We start from the raw sequence: 13,506 nt of genomic DNA, 5'->3' as shown, positions 1-13,506 counted from the left end.
TTATTATTATTATTATTATTATTATTATTATTCATTTGGTTATTGAATAAAACCAAATAAAAATTAATGCTTGTTAAGCAGTTATACAATACATAGCTTACATCACTAATTTCCTGCCAAATATTTGTAATGGCTTTTTATGTCAATCCAATTGGCTTGAACTTTATGAACAGTTAAATCCTAGCACATTTAAAATATTTCTAATGTAGAGCAAACCTCATTTGGAACTTCATTGTGCATACTTGATTTTTTTTCCTCAATGAAGTAGCTAATAGACTTCACCATATCCCCTCCATTTAAACTGCAAAGAATAGATAGTCACACAAAAGCAACTTCAGCCCCTTTGACAGCATGGGTTACCCCACACCCCTGTTCTTTGAAAATCCTGCTTAATAATTTCCATGAATGGCTATTAATAAAAATCTCACACTTTTTTCCAAATTTCTTTTCCTACGAAGGGAAACATAGTAAATCATAGATTTAAAATGCATTAGATGCTGCATTGATAAAGGAATTAGAAATCTAGAGCCTTGGTGACAGGTCTCTTACCATAAGCCCGCAGTAGGCAAACGTACACTGTACCTGACGGCGCCTAAGCATTTCTGTGAAATTTCAAAGAAGTTAGCAAGTCCCCTTTTAATAAGGTACCCTCCTTATGTGGAACATTTAATTATCAAAATGAGTTAACAGAGGAGGCAGCATGGCACAGTCTGTGCTGCTTATATGGAAAATGAAGGAAATGAGCAAACAACTGTAATTTTGAAGATAAGTCGTACTCTGGCTGTTTCTAAGTCTATCTTAAAGGCCAAGGTAATTGTGAGTCTTCACTTGAAATGAGTCTCATATACAAGGTACCAGAACTGAAAATCGGTCATCATTACAGAGTGATGAAAATTCAGCTCCTTCAATCATAGTTTAAATACTGAATCCTCTGCTTGTTTGTCACTCTCAGTTTCTATTTGCTACTTGATATCAATAATGTGATAGGTTTAACAGCTGGCATTACAAAATTGCATTTGGGAATCTGGACTAAATACATTTCTTCAGTAAAAAGAAGTCATTTCCCTCTAAATTGATCATAAGTTCCTGAAGGCATATAGATAATTGGAAAGCCACGGTCCTCTTCAAAAATGGTAATGCAAATTTTATTTTATTTATATACTTAATTTATTTTAATAAAAATATAATTGCATGATTTTCCCTACTTTCATTTTCTCCAATCAACCCAAGGCATCTTCTCTCCTCCTTTTCTTTCAAATCAATGATATTCTTTGCTTTTATTGTTACATATGTACAGAGAGATATGACACAAAGCAGTTATCCCTGAAATTATATATGGTCAAATAATGAAAAAGGGGCTCATCAAGTTGTATTTGTATATTTCTACAACTTTTACTATTTATGTTTAAACTTGTGTAGAGTGATTAATATCCACACCTCATTTGGCCATCTGGAGACTTAAGAACTGAGAGATGTCTTAGAGAAAATGGAGGGAAAAAAATGGGCCATGTATGGGCCAGCATAGCTTAAATCAATAAACTCCAAGACAAAGAATAAATTTCTGACACCAAAAGTAGAAGAAATATGTCAAATTACAAGTGTTGGAATAAAAACAGAAAGATATCCAACTAATTTGATATGAAAAGAAAACTGGGCGTTGTGGTTTTATGCCAATGGAGAAGAGATGTTGTTTTCAATTCTTCACTTTTTGTGCCCACGCTGAAGACTGAGAAGTTGAGTGAAATGGCCCTGACTTTGAGATAAAGGTCTGGACTGCAGCAAAATGGTTTTGTAGCAATCATATCAAAAGATCCTTTGCAACACCTGAAAATGCGAAAACATTTACCACATCACATCTAAAGGATATAAATATTTGGAAGAACAAATAAAGAAAAATATGGTCAGCTTTGTTTTCTTGTGCCTCTTGTATCTACTGGTTTGTTTTCACTAGATGAATTGGACTCAAGTTCTTTTCTTCTGATGTGCGTCTGTACTTAATATATTCTTAGGTTGTGTAAAGTACAGTGCCATGTGTCTATAATCCATGTGTCTATAATCCATGTGTCTATAATCCATGTATCTATAATCCATGTGTCTATAATCCATGTGTCTATAATCCATGTGTCTATAATCCATGTGTCTATAATCCATGTGTCTATAATCCATGTGTCTATAATCCATGTGTCTATAATCCTGGCACTCTGGAATCAGAAGCAAGAAGATCATAAATTTGAGACCAAACTCATCTACAAAATAAATTCCTCTCTCAAAAAAAAAAAAAGATGTGGCACATATACACTATGGAATACTATTCAGCTATTAAAAACAAGGAATTCCCTAAATTTGTGGATAAATGGATTGAGCTAGAAATGATCATAATGAGTGAGTTAACCCAGAAGCAGAAAGACTCAAATGGTATATACTCACTTATATCTGCATATTAGCCCAAGGGGCATGTCCCACGAAAGCCTTCACTTACCAGGAAACCGAGACAGAGGGGAGGACATTCTAGTGGGACTCTAGATGAGAGAAGCATGGGAGAATGGCAAAGTAGAAGGATCCAGAGGGTCCTAGAAGCCTACAAGTAGAACATTATGATAGGCAGATTTGGGCACAGGGGTCCCGCTCAAACTAAGGCACCAGCCAAGGACAATTCAGGCGGTAAACCTTAAACCCCTACCCAGATCTAGCCAATGGACAGAACACTCTCCACAGTAGAGTGGGATATGACTTTCTCACATACTCTGGTGCCTCACCTTTGACCATGTCCCCTGGAGGGGGAGACCTGGTGGCACTCAGAGGAAGGACAGCAGGTTACCAAGAAGAGACTTGATACCCTATGAACATATACAGGGGAGGTAATCCCCCTCAGGAACAGTCATAGGGGAGGGGAATAAGGGAAAAATGGGAGGGAGGGAAGAATGGGAGGATACAAGGGATGGGATAACCATTGAGATGTAACAAGAATAAATTAATAAAGGAGAAAAAAAGAACTGCACCTGCAAAAAAAAAAAAAGATGTGTGTGCTTGTGTGAAAGCACACATGTGCACACACACATTGTGAACACACAGCTTGATTGCAAAATCATTAATGCTAAGTAAGCAAGCCTAAATATTTTAGTAATCAATGTTTGCAAAAAGGTTTCGATATAACCTACATGATATAAAGACTTTTAAATCTATTTTGGGAGAAAACTAATGCATATCAACATGTTAAGATTTTAAATACTTTTTTTTAATTAAATGTATTTATTTATTCACTTTACATCTCAATCGCAGCACCCTCCCTCACCTCCTCTTGATTCCATTCTCTCACCTTCTTCTCCCTTTGCCCCCTCCCCTTCTCCTCAGAAAAGGGGAGCTACTCTCCATCCCCCACATCCTGGCTCATCAAGTCTCATCAGAACTAAATGTATCCTTTTCCACTGAGGCCAGAGAAGATAGCTCAGCTAGGGGAAAGTGATCCAAAAGCAGGCAACAAAGTCCATGTCAGAGACAGCCCCTGCTGCACTAGCTAGAGTACCCACATGAAGACCAAGCTGCCCATCAGTTACACATGTGTCATGTTCCTAGGTCCAGCCCATGTGTGATCTTTGGTTGGTGCTTCAGTCTCTGTAAGCCCTCATGGGCCTGAGTTAGTTGATGCTGTTGGTCCTCTTGTTGGGCTCCTATCTCCTGCAAGTCTTTCTATTCACCCCCCGAATCCTCCACAAGACTTCTTGAGCTCTGTCTAATGTTTGGCAATGGGACTCAGAGTCTGGTTTAATCTGCTGCTAGGTAGAGCCTCTCAGAGGACCTAGGCTCCTGAAAAAAATATATATGAAAATTCCAGATCTGAGGTATATTTCTAAGAAATAACACACCTAAGAAAACAAAACAGCCAAGCTGGCTGTAGATGTCATATCTGTAATCCCTCTGGAGGCTGAGGCAGGAGGATTTCAGGTTTGAAACCAGCCTAAGTAGCTTAACAAGACTCTGTATCAAAAATCGAAAAAAAATGAAGGATAGAAAATTAGAAAGAAGGAAAACACTTAAACATCCATTCTTAGATTTGGAGGCCTTAGTAAGTTGGAAAACTATGGTTCTGGTGCCAGCAGAGAGTGCACTAAAGGCCCATGGTACCATGACTCTTTACTTGAGTCTCAGGGGACAACAGTTTTCTTTTTTCTAAAACATAAATTAATAAAACGGAAGTATCCACATTTCAACTGTCTACTACAGCCTCTCTATCCAAAGAAATATCTATTATGAGTTTAAAATTCATGTTTCAAGAGTATTTTTACATTGTAGACATCTTAAATCAAGAAAATTATTACTCATAATATTACACTGTAAAATTTTATGTGTTGTGCTCAATAAAAGGTAAATCACACTAAAAAGATTTTAAATACTTAGTTGCATAACAATTTTAATCCAGTTTTCATTCATTTGGGCATGATTGTATTAGAGGAAACCTATGCATATTTTTATATATCATATGGTAAATATAGTAATGGATTATTGCTATTATTTTGAGAATGGAAACTTGCTGGGCTGCCCAGGCTGGTATTGAACCCTTGTGCTTCTTGATTATGCATCAGCCTTCCAAGCACTGAGACTGTAGGCATGTCCAGCCACACCTAGCTTGTTTTTATGTTTTCTTTTGAAAGCTTTCTAATTAGAACTGCTGCCCACTTTTAATTGGGGCATTTGTTGTTTCTTCTTTTGAGCACTGTAAGTTCCCTGGTTCCCTATGTATTCTGCCCATCAGTCCTGGTCAGACGTTGTTTGCAAATATTTTCTCTCATCCTTAACTCTCAGCTCTTTCATTTGCTATTCAAAGGCTTTTTATTTGTCTACTTGAGCTTTTGTTTCTCGTGCTTTTTAAAGTTTATCCAAAACTCCCTGTCCACTCTGATGTCCTGAAATACTCCCCTATGCTCCTTAAAGTAGTTTCTTAAATCAAGATGTCCTACACTCTCCTTTAGTCTAGTATGAGCTGATTTTTGTAACTGGGAAGAGGTAAGAGTCTCGTTTTCTTCTTTACACATGGATATCCAGCTTTTTCAGCACCATTTTGAAACAGTGTTCTTTATCCAATGTGAATTTTAATAGTTTTGTCTAAAACCAGCTGACTATAGGTAATGGGGCTGAGGGTTACCTCAGCTTTCCATATACAGTTCCATTGGTCTATATGGTATTTCCTTATGCGAGCACAATGCTGTTTGAGCTACCACAGCTTTACAACTGGGTGATTGCCTGCATCAGATTGGCCTGTATTTTCTCATGGAAGGGCCCAGCCAACTGTTCACACTATTATTCCTGGGCAGGTGGTCCAGAGTTGGATAAGAAAGCAGGTTCAGGAAACAATGGAAAGCAAGCCAGTCAGCAACACTCCTCTGTGGTCTGTCTCAGCCCTTTTTCCAGGTGCCCATTTTGAGTTACTGCCTGGCTTCCCTTGATGAAAGGCTGTACTCTATAAATTAAAATGAACCTTTCTCCCTAAGTGGCTTTGGGTCATGGTGTTTTATCATAGGAAGAAAGAAGCAACTAGGACAGGTGATAACTTTTGATATTTTATATTAAGATGACTTTACCTATTTTGAATTTTATTGAAGTCCATAAAACCTTTATGGGTTTTTTCTAGAAATAGGAGGACTAACATTAGTATTTCCATAGGGATGACACTGAATCCACAAATTGCCTTGTGTAGTGTGGGCACATTAATAATATTGATTCTTCTAATTTGCAAGCATGGGGTATCTTTCCACATCTTTTTCTGCCCACAATTTATTTCATCAATGTTTTATAGTTTGCATTGTAAGTAGCTTTTAGGTATTTGATTAAATTTATTTCTGGCTATTTTGTTTCTTTCATAGCTATTATAAATTATATTTCGATTTTTCAGATGATTACATTTTATATGTAACAACAGTACTGATGTTTTTTGTGTGCTGATTTTGTTTTGTGAAAGCCTGCTGGATTGACTTGTTTGGTCAAGTAATTTTTGTTGGAATCTTCAGAGTTTTTATATACCATAAATCATCTAAAAACAAGAAGTTTTAAGTGTCCTCCTTTCCAGTATAGATGATCTTTCAGCTCTCATTTCTTCAGTGAAGATAACTGGCCCTGTGTTAAATAAAGTGCTGACAGTGGGCATCAGTGTTTGCCAGACCTTTAAGGAAAACGCAATGACAAGTAACATTTTATGTTGTCTCAACTTGTTATATTTAGGAAAATATATGTATATTCAAATAAATACATGCCTACAAAAAATTAGTAGAAAAAAAAGAGACCATAAATTTGAAGAGAGTAGAAAGGAGTACATGGAAGGTTTTGGAGGGAGCAAAAAACAGGAAGAAATACTGTAATTAAATTATAATCTCAGTGGGCATGGTGATGCATGCCTGTAATCTCAGCACTTGGAAAGATAGAGGCAGGTGGATCTCTGTGAGTTCAAGGCAAGCCTGGTCTACAAAGCAAGTCCAGGGCACCCAAGGCTATACAGAGAAACCATCTCAAGACAAAACAAAAACAATAAACAACAAAAATTACAATCTCAAAAATAAACAAAAATAGAAAGCATCAGATGTTGCTAAAGTTTTAGCTGTTGTTTCCTTTGCATGGTCTTTGTACCTAATTTTAATTGTATTAAAGTCTATGAAGTATTTATAAATTATCTTTTTAAATATATCTAAGCTGGATCATATGGCTTTTGACTGTTTTACTCCCTATCACTAGATAGTAGAGAAAGAAGAGGGGAGGGGGGAGAGAGAGAGAGAGAGAGAGAGAGAGAGAGAGGGAGGGGGAGAGAGGGGGGAGGGAAAGAGAGAGGGAGGGGAGAGAGAGAGAGAGAGAGAGAGAGAGAGAGAGAGAGAGAGAGAGGAAGAGAGAGGGAGAGAGAAAGAATGAAAGAGGGAGAGAAAGAGAGAGATGAATCTAATTTCTTTCATCTTGTTTCTTCTTTAATCGTGACTACTATCAAACCACAACCAAGCCCTTTTAATGAGCAACAACCACCAACCCTGCCTCTCATGGTCCTAGCATTTGTATAACCTCTGAAAAGTTCCCAGAATTCCAAATGCCACACAATCACATAAACCATCTGCAGCTGGCGAAACAAAGCCTCTGCTAGAACGCAAGGCAAATCATAGTCAGCTGCAGTGGACTGCACCTTGGATTAAAACAAAAGCATATTCTTATAATATTTCTGTGCTTTGTTAAAGAAACCAAACTTCCAGAATTGTCACTATGTCATCATTGTTATTTTACTGAAGTATTTGAATATAAACACATTCATTGGCATTTTTGGCCAGTAGCTTCCTTTTGATGGCATTCTCATTGTTGGGAACGAGCAAAAGGAACTTATTCTAAGAACTATTCATTTCATTTTTCAGTCTCCTTTTAACCCAGGGAAAAACTAAATTCAAGGTCCCAGGCCCTAGGGGAACTGGGCACTTCCAAATAGCTGAGCAGCTTCTGTTATAAGAAAACAGTTGTCTGAGTCCATCCATCTCAGAGACAACTTGTACAGAGACACTTGTCTGAGTCCAGACATCTCAAGGATAACATCTCCATCTTGCTAGCAAGGTCAGACAAATCCATGTTCCCAGGCCCAGGCATTTATTCTTATCCTGATTGATAGAAACTCCCCTGCTCAACCCTTTATGTCAAAATATGACTCGATAGTGCTACAGCCCACCCTGCTCCTCCTTTCTCTATGGTTTTCATCATTTAAATGCTCAATATAGCTTGTCCTTGGGGACAAGGTTCAGGTCCAGAACTGGCTGCTTCCCTGGATGCAGAAAATAAAGCTTTCATGTTAAGTTCCTGAATCTCAAGTGAGTTTTCTTGGCTTCCACCCTGAACCAATGCTCACAAAGCTTTGGCATCAAAATCCTGGAAAAATTACCTCCTCAAGTTTTTGGCATATCTAGGGATATTGTTTTTGCAATTAAGTCTATAAAAGTTGGCCTTGAAACCATCTGGTCTTGGCCTTTGGCTTGACATCATAGTTTTACTGATTTAAAAATTATTGTGTACCATTGGTCTGTATAGATTTTCTATTTCCCTCTGACTCAACATTAGGAAGGTAAACACATACTCAAGAATTGTTCTATTCCTTGTAGGATATTGGACATTTATTCTGCATTTGTTTGTGATTTTCTTCAGCGATCTCATTGGGTTATTTGTAAATTTTTCCCTTATAAATTCTGATTTGATTGACATATTTTGCTCATCTTCTCAGAGATCTAGTTTGTGGTTCTCAAAAGTGTAGGAAAGTAGACATTTGCCTCAGTTGGCAGGGATGTAGGTGGATAGAGCAACTCACCAAGTGAGTGTACTAGTGGTCCCTCAAAATTTGAAGGAATCACCACATGATCATGCAATTGTGTGGATTGATACAGTGAAAGATATTGTAGGATAGATACAAGAGTGAACCTGTGTTCAATTCTAGCTCTTTGGTTTAGCAAATAGGACTAGAGTAAATGATATTAACCATTAGAGAACAGTGTTAGCCTGCCTATCTGCAGAGTAGATACAGCCCATTGCCAACCCACCTCCTTGTGGGAAAGGTGTTAAGTCCCATTCTCAAAGAATCAATAAGGGTAGTAAATCCTTCTGAAAATAATCCAAATGTAGGTTTATAGTTATAATTACAGTAAAAAAGTGATAGTAAGACAAGTTAAATTGTACTCAAAGCAAGCATTTCATTTTCAATATCATCTCTGTTTTAAATAATATTCTAATATTTATCTTTAAAATATTGTTTTCCTCATGATTCATCAAGAAGACAGAATAATGATGCTCAAAAGAATGTTCACCAATTAACCAGCATCTGTTTTGTGTCTGTGCATGATTAATAAGCAGCCAATTAAGCCAGTGGGCTATGGAAATCTGAACAGAAAGAAGTAAAGATCTTAATGGGGGTGGGGCATTCAGGATACATATTTGAAGACATGAGATTTTTCATTCCCGTGAATGATTGAGTTTTTCATTCGAGTTAAATAATTTTTGTGTTATTCTCACTTGGAGCCAATGAGCACTGACATGGCTAAACAGTACAATCTTCTTCCACTAAACCACCTATTAACTATTGCCTATTAACTTCTTACTCATAAATTTATTGGTTGTTAATGTCTTTCATTTTCTATGCTCAACTGAACGTAAAAGAAAATTTAAGACAAAAGCATATAGATGTTTGTGTGTACATGCATATTTTTAAATACCACATTTGTTCCAATGACTAGCAACATATAAAAATGAGATGAAATAAAGTTTAAAGATAAACTGAAAAAGAAATGGTTAAACTCACAGGCAGTTTTCACACCGTGGTACCTAGGAGGCACTTTGATATTAGTGCTTTATAGAGATTATGCTAAACCCAATAGATTTTTACTTGGCATAAAGCTTTGCACTGCTAGACCCATACACAGACCTTCAGCCCTAGACATTAGGTCATTTTGACTTTGCCTTACAGCTTCTACATGTGCTGCTGACTGCAGGTGACTTTCAGTAAAGGATCAAAGCCAGCACATATGGCCTCAGAGTACAGACTACATTTGACCTTGACTTACTGTGTGAGCCAAGGGCCTCAGCAAAGGCAGCTTCTCTGGCAGGTGTGAGGCCTCAGGCTGCAGGCTGCGTTAGTTTATTACCATGCAGGAACAGTCTGGCTTGGTGTCACTTGCTACAAAAATGTGGTTATTGCTTGCATCTACAGAGCAGGCAGCACCATTATGTATGAGCCACAGAAACCAGAGAGTGTCTCAGTTCCCTTGCTGTGGGTGGCACTAGGTGTCCTTCTTTCTACCTTTAGAATACAACCTCAAACTATTAAATATTTCACCTTTTTATGTTTTAGTCCAAAGGCTCAGTAACAGAAAAATGATGAAAAATGTTAGTGTGCACTTTAAAATGATGGATTGATAGTGGGGCACATGGCTATCACAGTGCTTAAGAAATTTATGGGATGGAAAAGATATCATTTGTGTACACTGGGGAGGCACACAGGACCAGGGTATGAAAACTTTCCTATCTGGCCCAGCCCCTACAGGCCCTACAAACACCTGCCCCCCATGCCCCCAGATCAGCTTTAGTGCAGCAATCTTCACAGGGCAATTTTCTGCTGCCTCTGGGGTGAATGCTTTTATAGATGGCAGGATATTTATTTAGACAACAGCGGTTCCATTTCAAGAATTTCATGCCTTGGTATAAGTGCCTGCTCAGAGAATACCTTAGTCGGTACTATTCAACAGAACCAGTCTTCAGGGCTGAGACGCTCACAGGGGAGTGAGAATCAAGAGGCTTGGAATATAATGCAGGAGAAAGAAAACGCTCTGAGCACATTATAATACTTTGATCTGAAGAGGTTAAGTATAGAGGAAGGGACTGAGGGGACACGTGGGTTTCCATGGGAGGCAGAGATAGAATATATTTTATAGGTAAACGTAGGGAAGGAGGACAGGAATGGAAGATGGAGGAGGAAGGGTGGCGCTGAGGAAGGCAATGTTGGGAGAGAGGGCAGTAGAATTGAGGGGCATTGGAGGGGCAGAATGGAATTGAAAGGCAGAGTTACAGTGCAAACTTCACGGTATAAACTATATGTAGATGATCCTACTGAAGTCTCCAACTAACGAGGGAGATGAAGTCCCAATTGACCATCTCTTGTCACAGAATAAAACTTCCAATACTGGGACTAGATTATATCCAATTCAGCTGTTGGCCAAAGGGGTCCCATGGAAATCCCCAAACAACCCAGGCTGTTGCCAAGACAATAGATTACTCTCCTCAAACTGACAGCAAGGCTTAATTGATAAAGACTATAGCCACACAACTCATTGGGGATGGAAAAGTCAAGCTGTTGCCTAAATAAAACCTTTACACCTATGTTCTAGTGTCTTTGGTGGAGGAAGGTACTCTGCAGGCTACAAAAAAAGAAACAAAAACACCAGTTCAAACAGAGAGAGAGAGAGAGAGAGAGAGAGAGAGAAAGAGAGAGAGAGAGAGAGAGGGAGAGGAGAGAGGAGAGAGGAGAGACAGGAGGGAGGGAGGGAGAGAGGGAAAGAGGGAGAGATTGAGAGAGGGAGAGAGATATCTTGGAACACCCAGCCCTACATAGATGTCTCCATCATAGCCCTCCACTCAGACCTTAGGGATCCCTTGAAAAATGAGGCAGAAATAATGTAAGAACTCGAGAGGAAGGACTACACCAGGAGAGCAACACCCTCTAAATCAACTGAGCAAAGCTCATGTGAACTCACAGAGACTGAAGCAGCAAGCACAGGACGGACCGAGTCTGCACCAGGCCCTCTGTGTGCGTGTTATAGTCTCCAGTTGAGTATTTTTATGAGTCCCTTGAGTATATGATTAAGTGGCTCTCTGATTTCTTTCTGCCTTTTGGGGGAGGTTCCTTTCCTTCTGTTGGTTTGTCTTATCCAACTTCAGTGTGGCGGGGTTTGTTTTATCTTACTATATTTTATTTTTGTTATGTTTTACTATTATCTCTCAGAATCCTGTTCTTTTCTAATGAGAGGCAGAAAGAGAGTGGCTCTGCATGAGAGGGGAGGTAGAAAGGAACCAGGAAGAGTGGAGAGAGGGGGGACTGCGTTCAAGATATACTGTAAGAGAAAATAATCTACTTTCAATCAGAGAGGAAATTTTAAATTAAATAATTAAATGAAGAAGAAGAAGAAGAAGAAGAAGAAGAAGAAGAAGAAGAAGAAGAAGAAGAAGAAGAAGAAGAAGAAGAAGAAGGACACAGAAGATTTGCCACCTTCCTGGGATGTGGTTACTGAATCTCTTTCTAGTCAGGTGCGGTCAGCTCCTCCATCTGAACACAGCACAATAAACATAGGGCAGCTCCATTCGGAGTCTTACATGGAAGCAAGGGTAAATGAGTACGTATGCATATATTCTGTATCCATGTATGCTAAAATATACCCTATGCACATACATGTGCAACTATGCGTACCTTCATTGGTGTGTAGTATAAGTCTACTTGCATACTCAACACACAAATGTTGAATATAAGCCACGTGCATACACATCCATGTATGCATTCATATAAAGGTAAAACACAGCCTTTTCCCTATATTGTAGTATTGTTAGTGATGCTCTCTGATTTTTCTGTATCTCCTTTCTCCCTATATTAGTCAGAAAGTTTTCTAGGGACCAGAGCCTTTTGTCCCACAGCCTGTGTGCTGCTTCCTCTTCCTTCCCATGTATAGCTCTTTCTTGGTCTCAAGATGACTCCAAAAAGCACTGAGAACTCGTTTAAACATATTTATTTTTGACTATGCATTTAACTTTGGTCACTGGATATATATATCCCGACCTACTTGAGAGCAGTATACATGTCTTAACTTGTGGTTGGTACCCAATGCACATAATGGTTATCATACAGCAAATCTCCAACTCTTCACGATGCTAAGCATCTACCTGATAAAAATCCGCTTCCAAGTAATTGAGTTATAAATCCTTGGACCGATTACAGAATATGATGGAAAGAGAACACATCCAGATGCAAGCAATGAGGTAATTTGGTCATGCAGTCCATCAAAAAGGTCATCGTTGAAACCTCAAATAAATCCATATTCCTCATAACAGCTGATTTAGGCCAGGCTTGGGTGAACTACTTTTGCTGCAAGGTAAAATAATGAAAACTTGTTCAAAATCAAGGCCAGGCAACGTGATTACAGATTCTCTTTGTGAGACTGCAATGTGCTTAATGCTTCCTCGGAGGCAGAAACCACACTTCTTGCCCACTCAACAACTCCCGTTACCTTGCCAGTTGGGAAGATATCGAAGGCAGACCACAGATGTAAACTCCTTAGAGCTGTTTTAAGTTTGAGGGTCATACGCATCAAGCACCAGAGCTGTGTAACTTCTCTCATCTCTGTGAGGCTCTCCCAGCAGCTGACACCAGCCAGAGTGCACAGTTCTGACTCTCCACTGAGAGATTCTGATTCCATTGACCCAAGAGGCCATTGAGCATCGAGTGGCTGCATCATCTTCTGAAAAACTTTAGTATGGAGAAAAATATGATGACTGAACCATGATGACTCCGTGTTGCTTTCTTGTGTAAGATGGCTGCAGACTCCGCTGCAACTGCAGGTTTTCAGAATGCTCAAATGCAGGCAAGTACATTATAGTAGAAAGGAGTACTGTGAATTATATGGCTAGGAACCATAACTAATATAAGTAGTCACTGTTTCAAAGTCCCATTCTAATTATTTTAGCACACAGAATATATTTAGCTTGCAAAAGGATGCGCTGATTCTTTTTGCACAGTCTTTCCGGGCATCATTGTCTCCCAAATGGCAGTACAGTCTTTTGACTTCACCATATGCCATGGTGAGTCTCGAACTTCATCCTGATGGAGTCTAGAGCCATTCAGGCATCACAGCTTTGTATGCTTCTTAATGCTACTGATTAACTCTTTTCACTGCCACTGGCTAGGTTTTATTTGGGGGGGGGGTGTGGGGAGATAAGTACATTTATTTGATTTTGCTGGAGGAAGCTTGA

This window comes from Acomys minous, assembly GCF_964271855.1.
Source record: "Acomys minous genome assembly, chromosome: 14".
Lineage (NCBI taxonomy): Eukaryota > Metazoa > Chordata > Mammalia > Rodentia > Muridae > Acomys > Acomys minous.
This window is presented reverse-complemented; position numbering follows the sequence as displayed.